General features: G+C 41.4%; 1 protein-coding gene across 31 annotated transcripts in view; it reads right to left on the reverse strand.

Annotated features, from left to right (window-relative positions):
* The window catches only part of TCF7L2 (transcription factor 7 like 2), a 269,506-nt gene that overhangs the window by 115,565 nt on the left and 138,522 nt on the right, over positions 1-15,419 (reverse strand). The window lies entirely within an intron of this gene.

A 15,419-nucleotide genomic window follows, 5' to 3' on the forward strand; every position in this document is an offset into this window, starting at 1 on the left:
CTCGGTAATGGAATGGAGAGATTCCATTTTGAACCTGCGGTATGTTACAAAACGGTTGACAAACTTGAGGTCCAATACCGCCCTCCAAGATAAATCTCGTTTTGGCACAGCAAATAGGAGGGAGTACACCCCTTCCGACCTCTCAGTTGTGGGAACTGGCTCTATTGCCGCTATGTCCAAGAGGTGATGTATAGCTGTCTGCATGATGTTGTGCCTGGCTGGTGCCCTTGGGCAAGGAGACGGATGGAATCTGTCTGATGGGGTTGCCCAGAACTCTATGGTATAGCCGTAAGTGTAAAGGTCCCTGATCCAGGAGACTGTAGTAAGGCGCAGCCATCGATCTCCAAAATTAAGTAATCTGCCACCTATGGGAAGGGCGTTAATACTACTTGTGTAGGCGAGGGCCTCCCCTATATGAGGACGATGAGTTGCCCCTGCGCCCTTGGTACTGACCTCTGCCCTGGAGGCGTCGGTTCCAGGAGCCCCTGAATGCGTTGGAGTCATAGGGTCTGAAGTCGCGGCCTCGTCCTCCTGGCCGCGTTCCTCAAAAGGACTGGTTAGAACGAAAGGAGGGAAATCGCCTGAAGGGCCTGTGGTCGATGTTCTTGACTGTGGCCAGAACCGGTTTTTGGGTGTCTTTTGGATCAACCAGAACTGCCTTTAGAGCTTCCTCGCCGAAGAGTAGAGATCCGGAGTAAGGAGCCTTGGACAGGTTCAGTCTGGCCGCCGAATCAGCTTGCCAGTGGCGAAGCCAGAGGGTGCGACGAGCGACTATTTGAGTCGTCATGACTCGTGCCCCTAATTGAGTGGCATCCAAAGTGGCATTGGCCACAAAAGCTGCTGTCTTACGTAATTTCGATAGTGCTCTTCTGAGGGCGACAGGATCAGGGTTAGCATCCTCTAGAAGGTCATCCATCCACATCATAGAGGCTCTGGAGAATATGGAGGCTGAAGCGGAGGCACGCATGGCTAAGGCAGTGGCCTCGTGATTCTTGCGGAGGGCGAAGTCTATTTGTCGCTCAGTAGTATCTTTTAGGTGGGATTCCCCTTCCCTGGGCAAAAGAGATCTTGAAACGAGACGAGCAATTGGTTCATCTATGCCAGGGACATCTAACTTGGTGGCAAAGTCTGGGGCTAGGGCGTACAATCTGTCAGCCAGGTTTTTGAAGCGTCGGGCTTTGAGTGGATGAGCCCATTCTTCGGAGGCTAATTTGGCAATTGGGTCCGGCACCGGGATGTAGTGTTCAGTAGGTGCAGGGGATTTGAGGACCTTGGCCCCTTTGATAGCTGGGGCGGACGAAGTTGAAGGCGCAGTCTGGAGACCAAGGGTATGAAGTACCCTACGTGCTAGCGGTTGATAATCTGAGGTATCGAACAAGCGATACGAAGTATCCTCCTCATGATCTGAATAGTCGCTCCAGTCGTCTCCTTCAACATGGTCAGTGAAAGTTGACTCCTCCGCATACGAGGCTTCATCCGTACATCTGCCTCTGGCTACATCAAAGGGATCTGGTGAACAGGAAGGATGAGCTTCATGGAACGCACGTTGGTCCATGTTGAGTGGGGGTATGGCAGGAGCTTGTGGTAGTGACTGCATTCGCAAGAAAAAAGCCAGCATGGCTTGGAGTTGGGAGAGGAAATCAGGAGACAACTGCAGACCAGATGTGGGAGATGTATGTGCCTGGTGAACTAATGGAACAGAAGTTTGAGGCGGTAAAGCAGAGGTAGGTTCGTTAGGCGAACAGTGAGTGGGAAAGCCAACAAACTCTTCCTCGTCAGAGGCAGTAGTAGGAGAATGGAAAATGTCACTTATGTGTGTCTGTGCTGTGGCGTTGGTTGGCACAGAGACATAATGAGGGCGCTTTGGTTTACTATGGCTGGAAAGATGTTTTGTCTTAGCCAGTGCTTTGGCATGTCTGGTCTTAGACGTGTTAGGATGTTGTGGCTTGGCTGATTGTGGCATGTCTGGCTGATCTGGCACCATGTGTGTTGATGGTGACATGCCTGGCTGTTCTGCCATCTTATATAAACCTGGGTGCAGTACACTGCCACAGAGGGGGCAGGATGTAAAGACCCGAACTGGCACAGCGTACTACCACGGAGGGGGTAGAATACACTGGCAGATGGCGAAATGCACTGCCACAGAGGGGGCAGAATGCACTGAGGTATCAACGTTAATATAATATAGGCTGTTTTAGAGTTGGCACACTCAGATTAGTGCTGTAGGCTGTGTTTTTGGCTTGTTCACGGCCCCAGAGGGGGCAGGATATACAATGTAAATCAGATTTAATACAAGTCAGCCACTGATATTAAAGCTCCAGCCTTGATAATGTAATCCAGCCACTAGGATTAAAGCTCCAGCCTTGATAATGTAATCCAGCCACTAGGATTAAAGCTCCAGCCTTGATAATACAATCCAGCCCACTAGGATTGGAGCTCCAGCCTTGATAATATAATTCAGCCACAAGGATTACAGCCACAGTAAAAATGTGTGTAAATCAGCCTTGTGTAAGTTTGTCAGCAGCACATATACACAAACATACAGATAGATAGCCTGCAGGGGAGGTATCCGATGCTTAATAAATGGTAACAAAAAAGGCGGGAATTTTGAATTTCAAAAAATGGCGCCCGGAAAAACGGGCGGGAAAAAACGATCAAAAGGGGGCTGAGGGAGAAGGAGCAATGGCGGCCGTCGGAAGCGAACTGGGGGAAGGGCTGCCCAGCACGGACTCGCCGAAAGCCGCAGTAGCGGCTCTGGAAAAACTCTGGAAGAGGCAGGTAGAGGAAAGAACGGCAGCCGCCGCAGAGAGAGCCGCAGTCGCGGTCTGTAAAGCCCTTCGCAGTGGGATTTAAGCCACGTAGCGAGGGCGATCTGCGGTAAAGGAGTAACGGCAGGAGCCGCAGCTGCAAGTTCCCGCTGAGATCGGATCAGCCGCAGCCGCGGCAACGATCGGGGGGGGAGGGAGGGGGGATTCCCCTTCCCTCACAAGCGATCAAGAGATCGGATCAGCCGCAGCCGTGGCAACGATCGGGGGGGAGGGAGGGGGATTCCCCTTCCCTCACAAGCGATCAAAAGTGATCAAAAAGAGAACCGCAGCCGCGGTCACTGAGGGAGCCCCCTGGCTACGGATACGACAGAGCCGGGGGGGGAGGGGGCTTGAAACTGTCAAAACAAAGAGAGCCGCAGCCGCGGTCTCAGAGGGAGCCCCCAGTCAAGGAAATAAAAGAAATTAAATAGCCCTGAGGAAAGGGGGAAGAGAGCCGCAGCCGCGGTCTCTGAGGGGATCCTCAGTAGGCTAGACACAAAAAACGGAAAAAAGGTTTTAAAGAGAAATAGACTTAGCTAAATGCTACGTGAAATTCCAATCTTGTTCGTACGAAGGCAAGAATGAACTGGAGAGTGGGAGGGGCATGACGTCCCTAGTCTTGACTTCAAAAACATTCTTGCCTTCGCACGATAGGTGGAACTATTCCCCACGGTGATGGCCCACCTCCTATGGAAAATGGTACTCAAACTGAGGCTGGGCAGCACCATGGGTTCTTGCCTGCGGCTCAGTGACATAGAAAGTGCTGGTCGGAAAATGTTATAGTACTGGGCTAGATTAAAGGCTTCCACCATGGCCTACCTCACAGGCCTATTGCGAGGATGAAACAGGAATTCCTTGGAACGAATCCATCCAAGTTCAAAGTGTCACTATTAGTATATAAAGCCCTTAACAGCTTGGGACCAGTGTATTTGAGGGATCGCCTTACCCCATATATGCCTACTTAACCATGTCAACCTGTGGAACTGGCACTGTTACAGGTGCCACACAATATTTGTTCCACCTTTGTAAGAAATCATTCTTTTAGAGTGGCTGCACCCATACTTTGGAACTCCCTGCCTACTGACATCAGGCAGGCATCTTGCTGTATTCTTTTCAGCACCTGCTAAAACCATTTTTGTTCAGGCAAGCCTATCCAGACATGTAGAAGGTGACATGTGTTTTAATCTGTTTTACCTTAACTGTTAATTTTAATTATATTTTTATTTTTTTTAAAATGCCTATTTTTAATTTTGTCTTTTATTACATTTTAATGTTTGTTTCATTTTTTACATAAATTGTTTACAAGTTCAATTTACAATCAAGCAGTATATACATTTTATTAAATAAACAAACTATACAAGGTAAAAATGCCACTTAAACTGTTATTAATGGCAAACTTGTGTGTTTACCACACACAAACCCACCCTGAAAACAATTTATTGGGTTCTAAGGTTTGGTTCTGTATAGCATGCATCAGTTATGACCTTACCAATCACAGAAGGAAGACATCAAGAAATCTGCTGATGGCCCTAAGTGGAAGATTCCAGTGCAGGTATATGAAAGAGCCAAGGGAACACAAGGTCATAGTCTTTTGAAGTACGTAGGTGGAATAGATCCGGATGGTTGCCAGGTGGCAAAAAGGTTATACTGGAGACTTTAGAATGGTGACAGGTGTAATTCATCCATTTAAGTCCAACTGGTACATAGGTGTGTTAGAACATTCCTTTTGTAAACACTATCAATCTAATGTAGATTGAGAATTAAGAGATTGCCAGTTAAATAAAGTGGCTTAAATCCCTCAGTCTTTGTTACTCACAGAAATGATTCATCTACAACGTTTAACATTGAGTGGGTGGGTAGGTATTCCCACTGTTCAAACCATATGATTACTAAAAATGGAATTCAACTTTTATTTGCTTTTGTTTTTCCTTTCAAAGACAAAACAAATAAAACAAGAAAAATAGGATTCAGAACAAAAAAGAAGACGGCAAGAAGCTATTGTAATGGCAACTCAAATCCCTTAGGAAAAAACTCTAAACAATAACAACAAAATGAAACTATTAGCATTTGCTAGCACACTTTACTAGCGCATACTGTAGAGTCTTGTTTCCAAGTGAAGTAACCATCAGGTGTCTATTATCATTATTTATTAGTATTAGAATTTATTACCTGCCCTTCACCCAGAGGTCCCAGGGCAAGTTACAACAATTTTAAAACACATAATGAAAACAGTTAAAAACAACCTAAATAAAATAAAATAAAATATGGTGGGACCTAAAAATATACATAGGTCCAACGTTTTAAGACCTGTGGGCACATGAGGAATTCTGAGAAAGTGCTATGGGCATCAGTCACACAATAGTTGCTGTGTGGCATGGAAAAGGAAGAACATAAACTGGATTAAAAAACTGATCCTCTTGCATGATTTTGACATGGGATTTCCCCCAAGCCATCATCAAATCACAGATGACATCCTGTCTACACAGACTGAAAAATCACTGAGCCAGCACTTCTCAGCATCACCATGGTACAAAACCATGGATCCTCACGATTTTATGGATTGCACTGTACAAGTTACTGAACTGATGCTTACCAGAACCACCACAAGACAAAAACATGGAACTGAGGCATCATGGATCCTATGATTTTTACATGGCACTCTGCCCACCAACACGCTCATCTGTGGACACAGATGTGATCTGTGACTTGATGGTTGTTTTCCGTATCTTGGCTTTATGGTTTGTGCCATTGTGGTTCTGGCAGGTTTACGTGATTTGTATAGTATAATCCATAGACAGCAATGTCAGCTTAAATTTATGGTAGCTTGGGAAGGGTGCCTTCTAAAAAAATCATGTGGATCTGAACCTTGACTTGTAAAAATCACCCATCCAGCATTTACCAGAGCCACTATGGCACAAAAATATAGATCCAGGGCAATACAAAATCCATAATTTTTACAATGCACCCCCCTAAAACACCATCAAATTTTAAAAGTGGTGGTTAGAAAGGCAGCCAAGAATGGGACCTATCCAGGAGATTGTAGCCACACAGTTGGTTCAGAGATATTCTCTCAACCTAGTGCTTACTCCTCCTGACAGAAGTTAAAGTTCAGGGATGGGTGTGGACAGAGAGGAAGATAGAGAAGGTGAAGAAACTAATTGGATTAGTTCAATGAGGCAAAGACAGAAAAGGAGTGAACATGTAAGCTAGTTCTCATTCACACAGCACCAAACCACAGTTTGACATTATATCTGATCCAGCTCATTTAATTGAGACAAGAAGCAACTGCAAAAGAAACACAGGAGTTTGACACTGCAGCAATGCTGCAGGCAACACCTGGTTAATCTAGGCACCTCAATCTAGCATTTAAAAAATATGGGGAAATTGCATGTTTCCCTCTCGTAATGTATATAGTTGCCCCCAAGTTCAAGGGAAAATATGGAGATGTTGTGGGCATAATGAAAACATGGATGACTGAGCAATGTCATCTGGAAAGGTCTCAAGAGTACAATCCAGGATATGATTTTTTAGAAAAAAATATGATCAGAATAGAAGCACCATCTCAACAGGTGTAATTATAAAACAAACAAGGCAGGCCAGTTAATGTTTCACAACTATGATGAAAATGATATCTCTTTGGGGACACAGCACAGCTGTCTTGAAAGTTTAACAAGACAGAAGTAAAGCGCACAGTGCTTAATATAAAGTCATAAATTCTTCCAAAAATTAAAGACAATTTCTAATGGGAAAGGGCAGCAGAATTACTTTTTTTAATGTAGCAACATTCTAACCTCAAAACCCAAGGCCTCCATTTAGATCACACTGATCTGAGTCTCTTTAGTTCTCATCAATTTTACCCGTCACTGAAGATGGTGTACCTTTGATGTGAAGTAATTACATTCGAAACATTTTGTCAAACAGCTTAATGTGGATGCCAAATAAGCTCTGTCTGTCTAAACAGGGCTTTAGACAACTTATCACTTTCACTGTTAACTAAGAGCTATGTTCCACTTCAAATAGACCCATTATGCTGAACCCAAAGGCAATCTACATATAAAAATATCTAACAACAAATAAGGGTTAAAAACGGATGTGCTTCCAACTTACCTTTTTCCTTTTTGTATTTGTATTGAATTAAATTGAGCAGAACAGACACTTCTTTATTACACACATTTATCTAATATATAGAATAAAACACATATGCCCAAAGCACAGCTTCTTTTATCTGATAAAACTAGCTACATGACAAGAGAAAGTGTTTTAGGACAAGGCATTCTGTCTCCTGTCTGTCGTCATTTCAAGATCCCCTCCAAAGAATCTTGTTTATTAAAAATGCATTAGAAAGAATGATTATTGCAAAACAAAGAACAACAATAGGAGGAAGCCACATACAGCGTGTTAGAACCTTGCTGCTGGAGGTGAGAGAAGGTTGGGGTTTAGCCCTGTGAGCAAAAATTTGACACAAATAGTTTTCCTTCTTTTCTATGTATTTTTAAAAATAGAAGGTTGGATAGATGGATAAAATGGACAGACAGAAGTGGTAGTTGCAAAACAGTGAAATTGCTTGTATTCTATCATTTCCCCCCCCCCCCGGAACGTGGGGGAAATCAATCAAACAACACTGCACTCACCAAAGTAGAGTAAGGAAGTAGCATGTCAAATGCTGATACGGGATGTAAAAAGTACTGACTGACATGTGATCTCTTACTCATGTTTTCTTTTCCAGCCCAGTTATTTAGTACATCATTATTTGGTGCAATAGGTACATTTTTCTTTGACTTCTCCCTTTTCATGACTTTTCATTTCAATATGTAGAAATGATGCTTGCAGTGGAAAAGAGTTCTAGATATCAGTGACTTAGTTGTCAATGACTTGAAGCTGTCAATCTTGTAAACAAAACACTATCTTCAACCTTAACATGAAATGACTTGTACATGTCCTCTCTCATTATTCTAAACACCATAAAACAGCATGTGAGTGTTACTAATACAGCAGGTAAAAAAGTCAAATACTGTGGGTGGATGTCAAATAAAATATGGGTAATGTATTATTATTTAACCATACGTATGTTATTTAGTTAAGTATGCTAAGATAATGTAGGGCAATCAAGTGCTCTGTGGCTCCATCCTGTTTGCCAACAGATATAGGAAGGGACTCTTTCATACACCCACACATTGCTGCACCCAGGCACAACCAAAGTCTGCTCTCTAAAGATACCTAAAGAAAATTATCTCTGTGGTGTGCATAACAAGCAGTACCTCTGGGGCTAGTTTCCACTCAAACATAAGCCCTATTTAGTACAATGGAACTTATTTAAGGTAAGTGGATATAGCGGTGGTCCCCAACCATTTTTTCCTCTATGGACCACTTGAAAATTGCTAAAGGTCATAGCAGACCATTTAATGATTTTTCTGCTGTGTTAGATACGGTGTTATTTTTAATTGTATTTTTATTACTTTGTTTATTTCTTAGATATTGTATTTTATGTAATTCCATGTAGTTCAAATTGTAATACAATATAAGAAATAAAAGAAGCAATTAAATACAATTAAAAGTCAATATTTATTTATTTATTATTTGATTTATATCCCGCCCTTCCTCCCAGCAGGAGCCCAGGGCGGCAAACAAAAGCACTAAAAGCACTTTAAAACATCATAAAAACAGACTTTAAAATACATTAAAACAAAACATCTTTAAAAACATTTTTAAAAAGCTTTCAAGACATCTTATGATATCTTATGTCTCATCAATATGAATATTTAATATGATGGATGTACCGTCTTCAACCACAAATCTACCAACATGCCACAGGCCAGCTGAATGAACCTCATGCACCACTGGTGGTCTGCAGACCAAAGTTTGGGAACCCTGTGTTTAGAATTACAACCCAAGTCTAGCAGGTATATAGCAAAATCCTCAGCATGTTTGCCCAGAAGTCCATATGAATGGGGCTTAACGTACTTAGCATTTCATTTATTATTCACCACCTTATCACCCCAAAATACAGTATGGAAAGGAAACCATTTAGTAGAGATAGAAGTCAAAGAATCAAGAGTCTAGCTTTTGCAGGAAATAACTAACTGAATCCCAGTCTGTGTCAGAATCCCAGTCTGTGTCAGAACATATTTTTAATATCTTTCTAAAGCTTTTTTTTAAAAAAAGACGTTTTTAAGAATGTTTTGTTGCAATATATTTTAAAGTCTGTTTTTATGATGTTTTAGAGTGTTTTTTTCTGCTTTTGCTTGCCACCCTGGGCTCCTACTGGGAGGAGGGGCGGGATATATATCCAATAAATAAATAAATAAAAGTTTAGGACATGGAAGTTAAGATGATGGAAAGAAGTAGATCTAGGTTCCTCCACCATTGGACATGAGAGTCACACAGTTATAGACAAGCAGCAGAGAGAATTATTTCTCTGCATCAGAGATGAGGAACCAGTGGCCCTCAAGATATTGTTGGACTTTATAAAATCAGTTTCATAGACTTGTTTATTCAGATAAAAAACAGGCTAAGATAGCCAACCTCATACCCTTCAGTGTTGTTGTACTCCAGCTCTCATCAGCCCCAGCTAATGGTCAGGAATGATAGGAGTTGTTTGGAGGGCACCACTGTGGCTACCCCTGGTCTAGACTATAGACCAGGGAAACCTATGATTCTTCAAGTGTTGTTGTCCCTCCTGGACAGAACTTTGTAACTGTTTTCATATTAACAGCAGGACTATCCATTAGCATTATATAATATGGACTATCCATTAGCATTATATTATATGTATTTTCTGCTAATAGGATTTCTTAGCATCAAACTGTCAATGTCTTTGTGATGCAGTAACTGATTCAATAATAAAATACTGCAAACATTTTGTTTTTAAATTCTTTGATGCTTGAAAATACATAAAACACCGATAATGGAGTCAAAATGCAGTCATTTTATATTTACAAGTGGCACAAAAAAAACTGAAACTGTAGAGTACAAACACATTTATTTATGGTGCTGCATATTTTGTGCATGCAAAGATCTCCAGTTCATTTATTAGTTCTGCTGGCCAAGCCATCATATGTTCTTGAAGAAATTCTGTGCCAGTCTAAAACACGCTGGAGAACATATCTGTCACAAATAGCCATAAAGCTATAGAACAAGATATTCTGCTAATTACACTAGTGATGCAAGTTATTGGATGATATTTGCCCTTTTTTAAAGAAAAAAATAATTACTGCCTTTAGCGCTTTGGGCACTAAAATTAAAAAATGTGTCCTAAAATCACAAAATATGGTTTTCTATCTTTCATCCAGCAAATGCTTCACCTCTACCTCTGCTATTTTTTACATATACACATTGTATATATATATATATATATATATATATATATATATATATATATATATATATATATATATATATATATATATATATATGTGGGTATTTTATAATGGCCTCATGATCTCCCAAAGAATCCTTTCATACAGGCAAACATATCAGGAGGCTGATGGGGAGATCAGCATTCTTGCATGTGTGTCAGACCAAACAAAAGTAGCATGACCATTCTCATATTACAAAAGACATATCTTTGTATATGAACATGGACCTACCTGTGAAAGGCAATGTGGAAACCTGGTGTCCCTATCTCCTTACTAGAACATCTACTAAACTTTCATTTGCTTCAAACTAGACACCTAATAACACAAAGCAAAATAAATCCAAAACTAACATTAACATTTGTTTTTGACTGATAAGCTGAGCAAATTGTCTTCATAAACAATCACACATACAAAATAAAAATGGATGATGAAAGTTTAAGCAGGTAGCTGGGTTATCTACGGACATACATTTCAATGCTGAGGAAAGCTTTACCTATCAGCTCTTTATGCACCTGTTAAACTAAGGGGCACAAGCCCTGCCAGCAAAAAAATTGGCACTAATTTAGCTTGGACTTGATTATACAAATTATGTGATTTGCAAAAATGGATTATATGTGCCTAATTTACTCTCCCTGCAAAGTAGAGATTAATAAACAAGGATGGAATGAGTGAAAACAGAGAAAAGAGAGAAGTGCATTGGCCTGTATATGGGAAAGCAGTTGATCTGGGCTAAGTCCTAGGATTCACTGGGAAGGAGGGGGAGGAGGGAAGGGAACATGTGCTGGAAGTCTCCTTGAATTTTAACACTTCCAGCATATTCTGCCCTGCATAGTTTCAATATTGTTCCTACAGCTAAGAGAGCTTGACCATGTTTATTTTAAACACTTGTTCAAAAGCAGAGTTTTCTTGAAGCAAAATCTGCACCAGAATATTTTAAGATCAATCTATTATGTTAAAGAATTGTCTCTTATCCTACAGAAAATGATGGCTGTCTCTTAGTTTGAATGTCATGGTCCCAAATATCCTGCCCCTGTGTTTTTTTACATAGATATTTTAATCCTAATTACATGCCAACTATCACAAGAATATAATCAGGTAAGAAAATACAGCAATAATACAAAAAATTAAGAAACAGAGACAGTGAGTAAAAATTAGTGCCAGTCCAGTTCAGCTGGCTATCTGTGTGGTGCAAATATACCCAGTTCCATGTTTCCATATAATTTTCACATCAAACATTATGAACACCATTTTCACCTCCTAAAGCAACTAACTTCATAAGTGGCAGTCAGGTTCCCCTAGCTGGCAGTTCTCTTTAGTAAAGCCATTTCTGTGAACATCAGGTTAAAGCAGCATACATGTAAACACTTGCTTTTTTCAATTTACACCTTTCACTTATTTTTACAGAAAACCCAGGGAAGGTTTAAAATGCTGCATGAGAGTACTAAGAGTGTAAGTTTCTTTTTCAGATGTTGATCTTTTTTCAACAAAAAGGGGGAGAAAGAGGAGAATATAATCAACATATATGCAAAACTTTTAAGACAAATAGCAACGTGTTGTGGTGTTGATCATTCTTTTTTCTGATAACCAAATGCCCTCAACTTACAAATTTAGCCAAAGCCGGTGAAACAGGTGGTGGGAAAATCTGTGCCCCTGATGACTTTGGATGATCTTTACTAACGATCAGGTAGAAGTTGATTTTAGCACAGAGATGCGGCTAGCAGAAGACAGCTCCAAAGGGACTGATCAGGGTGTGCACAAAAAAACCTCTGTATAGAAAGGTATAAGCTTATTTCATTATATCTGTGCAATTTTAATCAGGCTTTTTTCTGCTAAAGAAATGCCTTTGATAAACCACTAAGCTAAGGTGTATTGGTAAAAGCATATTTTTAAAACCTGGATTAATTTAATTTTAGAAGACTTTTTAGACGGTGAACATTTAGACTTTGATACAGAGGCACTAATGCCATAACCTCAAAATTTAACATGCATTTCAAATCTAATTCAAAACAGAGGATCCTATAAACATGCACAATTTTTATCATTTCCCCCAAGAATAGTCATCTTTATATGCGTCTCTAAGTGATAATATGGAAATGCAGAATTCCATAATCCATACAGGTTACATGCTTGCTGCATTTTTTTTAAAAAAAGGTATAGTTGTGTTGTAGAATAATATCTGAAGAGGGAAGGGATAAACCACAAAGATTACAATCCCCACACATTTTTTTAAACTAAAGTAGGTAGAAGGCAAATGCAATATAAGTTCTTCCAATATGCTGCTGTCCCTATTTCCCAATAGAACTGAGATATCAGCAAATCAGCTGAATCAAGCTGTCACACTTGCAACTTTCAACCCGCTCCCTCTTGGCTACAGAAGATGGCACTCTGGCTACAGAAGATGGTACTCTGCTAGCAACAGGCCTTCCATTCTCCCTTTTACATATCACTAAGGAAATGTGTGTGTTCAGAAAACTGCCTTGCCAGTTTCTATACAGTTTTGACCATCAGTGTAGCTCTAAAAATATAAACCAAAGAAAAATACAAACTCTGGCATTAAAGTCAGGTTGTTAAATATAACTTACTTTCTTGTTCACCAAACTTGCTAGGCTTTTTTTTTAAAGGGGGGATTAAAAGAACACAGTGATGACAAACTATTGTCTTAGAGCAAAAACTGGGTACCTGCAGCCCTCCAGATGTTGTTGATCTCCCACTATCCCTGACCACTGGCCATGCTGGCTGTGGCTGATGGGAGTTGGGAGTCCAACAACACCCGCTGGGCCACAGTCTTAGGAACTGGTCCTGAAGCATGCAGCATGGAACGTAATGACTGTTGCTCCAATGGAATAGCTTCATTCTTAATGCTGCATTTTCATCGGAAACTACTGTATCCAAGAATGTTACACAAGCACAATAGTGTGGGTCAGTAATGTTGCTACATAAACTGCTACCATTACCAGATGCATTGGCATACAAGGGGGAGGGGGGAAGAGAGAAAGATTAGTAGTGGATGAGGCAAGATTAAATTACACACATTGACTAAAGGATTTTGTCCAACCCAGAGCACACTGTCTTCTCAGTTTAACTCTGCGAACCTAGGCAGAACACAATACATTCTTTATGAAGCTGCAGTTAGGTTTCTATATTATAGGATCAGGATACCAGTATGTAAAATGCTTCATTGCCATCTCCTACAAGGACCCTCAGTCTAACCTGCCACCCACTTAGGTTTAGACTTCAGCTAATTCACAAAATAGGCAGAACTGGGATGGTAGAGTTGTAGCTTATCCATCTCAATTAGTATTCCAACTGAAGTACCGGTAGTGAGTAAGTAGTGACACTACAAACCCAGCATTACAGTATGGCTGATATGCTATCATAAATTCTCCACCAACCTTATATGTTCATTTGGAATTTTTTAGAAAAGTGTTAGATGTTTGCAAAGTACTGAGAGATGCAAATGCGCTCCTTTATGATTTACAAGATATGAAGTTTATCATTTCACTCAACACTCTTCAAGCAAGTTTCTGAAAGGCAAGAAAAGTACTAGTACAGCACACACTAACTTATTTATGGTTAAGTAGCACACTGAAATGTAGCTGCCAAAGCCTGCATCAAAAACAAGAAGAAATCTGACAAAATCTTTGCAAAATCCAAATGAAAAACATTGCTGGGCCTACTGCTTTCTATGTCAAGCAAGAACAACACTGGCGAATTGTGCCACTGGATGCCATTCAGTGAAGTTATGGGTGCCTGGTATTTCCTTATTTATAGATATTTTATGACCATCACTAAATGACAGATTTGGAGCTTACAATGAAACCTTATTACTTTTAGCAAATAGAACTAGCAAGTTTAGCCATCAGTTACTTACTATCTGCATTTCATTAACATAAAGTGATGAACTTTTATTTCAGTTACAGTAAGGCAGTGGTTCCCAACCTTTATGAGCACGGGACCCCCTTTATAAGCTGAAATTTTTTTGTGACCCCCTCCCCCCAGAGAGGCAGGCTGGCTGCCAGGAAGGAAGGGGGAAAGCAGCCTTTCTTTGCAGCCTTGCTTCTTTTTGCTTCACAAAAAGCCCTCTTCTCTCATTCTGAGTAAGGGTGTTGCCAGTAGCGGCAGTGCAAGGAGATGGGAGTCAGTGATAGTAATCCCCTCTTTTTCCTGGTAGCCCCACCCTCAGCCTCCTTTGGCATCTGCCATGTATTTTATAGGCAGATGCCTGCCCTTAGTGCACCTGAAAGATGCTCTGGCGCTTCAGCGAAAGGCCTCCCCTCTCGTTTGGAACAAGGGGGAGGTGTCATCTGCAGCGGCAGTGGAAAGCAGACAGTGTAGAAGGAGCAAAGACTTTTTTTAAAAAAAAATAATAATTCATTTCTTTACTGTTCCCGGCCCCCAGGTTGGGAACCACTGCAGTAAGGTATTGCATGCATTTAACTCTTATGTTTTGGGAGAATTATTTATTGCCATACAGGATTGTGGAGCTTTTGAAGATCTGCTCTCTCATTTCCCGTGTGGGTTGCCAGTTCTCTGGTTTTTGCCTGGAGACTCTGATTTTTGGGGGGCCTCACCCCAATCTCTGGACTCTTCGCTTTCATTTTGGGCTGCAGTGTCACCAATATGCGGATGACACTCAGCTCTATCTCTCATTTAAATCTTCACCAGAGAGGGCTGTGGAGACCATGTCCAAGTGCCTGGAATCCGTGAGTGGATGGATGGGCAGGAACAGGTTGAAGTTGAACACTGATAAGACCGAGGTACTACTTGTGGGAGACAAGGGAGGGTTAGGAGATGTTGACCTGGTGTTTGGTGGGGTGAAGTTGCCCCTACAGGACCAGGTCCGCAGCCTCGGGGTTGTTCTTGATTCCAAGCTGTCCATGGAGGCTCAGATTTCGGCTGTGAGCCGGGCAGCTTGGTATCAATTACACCTTATACGAAGGCTGCAACCCTACCTCCCTGTTCAACAGCTCCCGCTCGTGGTGCATGCCCTGGTCACCTCTCGATTGGACTACTGTAATGCGCTCTACGTGGGGTTACCCTTGAAAACGACCCGGAAATTACAGCTTATACAGAATGCGGCGGCGCGCTTACTTACCAACAGCCGCCGACGGGATCACATCACGCCAGTGTTGTTTGACCTACACTGGCTGCCGGTTGTTTTCCGGGCCCGATTCAAGGTGTTGGTTTTAACCTTTAAAACCCTGTATGGTTTCGGCCCAGCTTACCTGAAAGAGCGCCTCCACCGCCACCAATTATG

The sequence above is a fragment of the Rhineura floridana genome, chromosome 7 (genome assembly GCF_030035675.1).
Source record: "Rhineura floridana isolate rRhiFlo1 chromosome 7, rRhiFlo1.hap2, whole genome shotgun sequence".
NCBI classification, from domain to species: domain Eukaryota; kingdom Metazoa; phylum Chordata; class Lepidosauria; order Squamata; family Rhineuridae; genus Rhineura; species Rhineura floridana.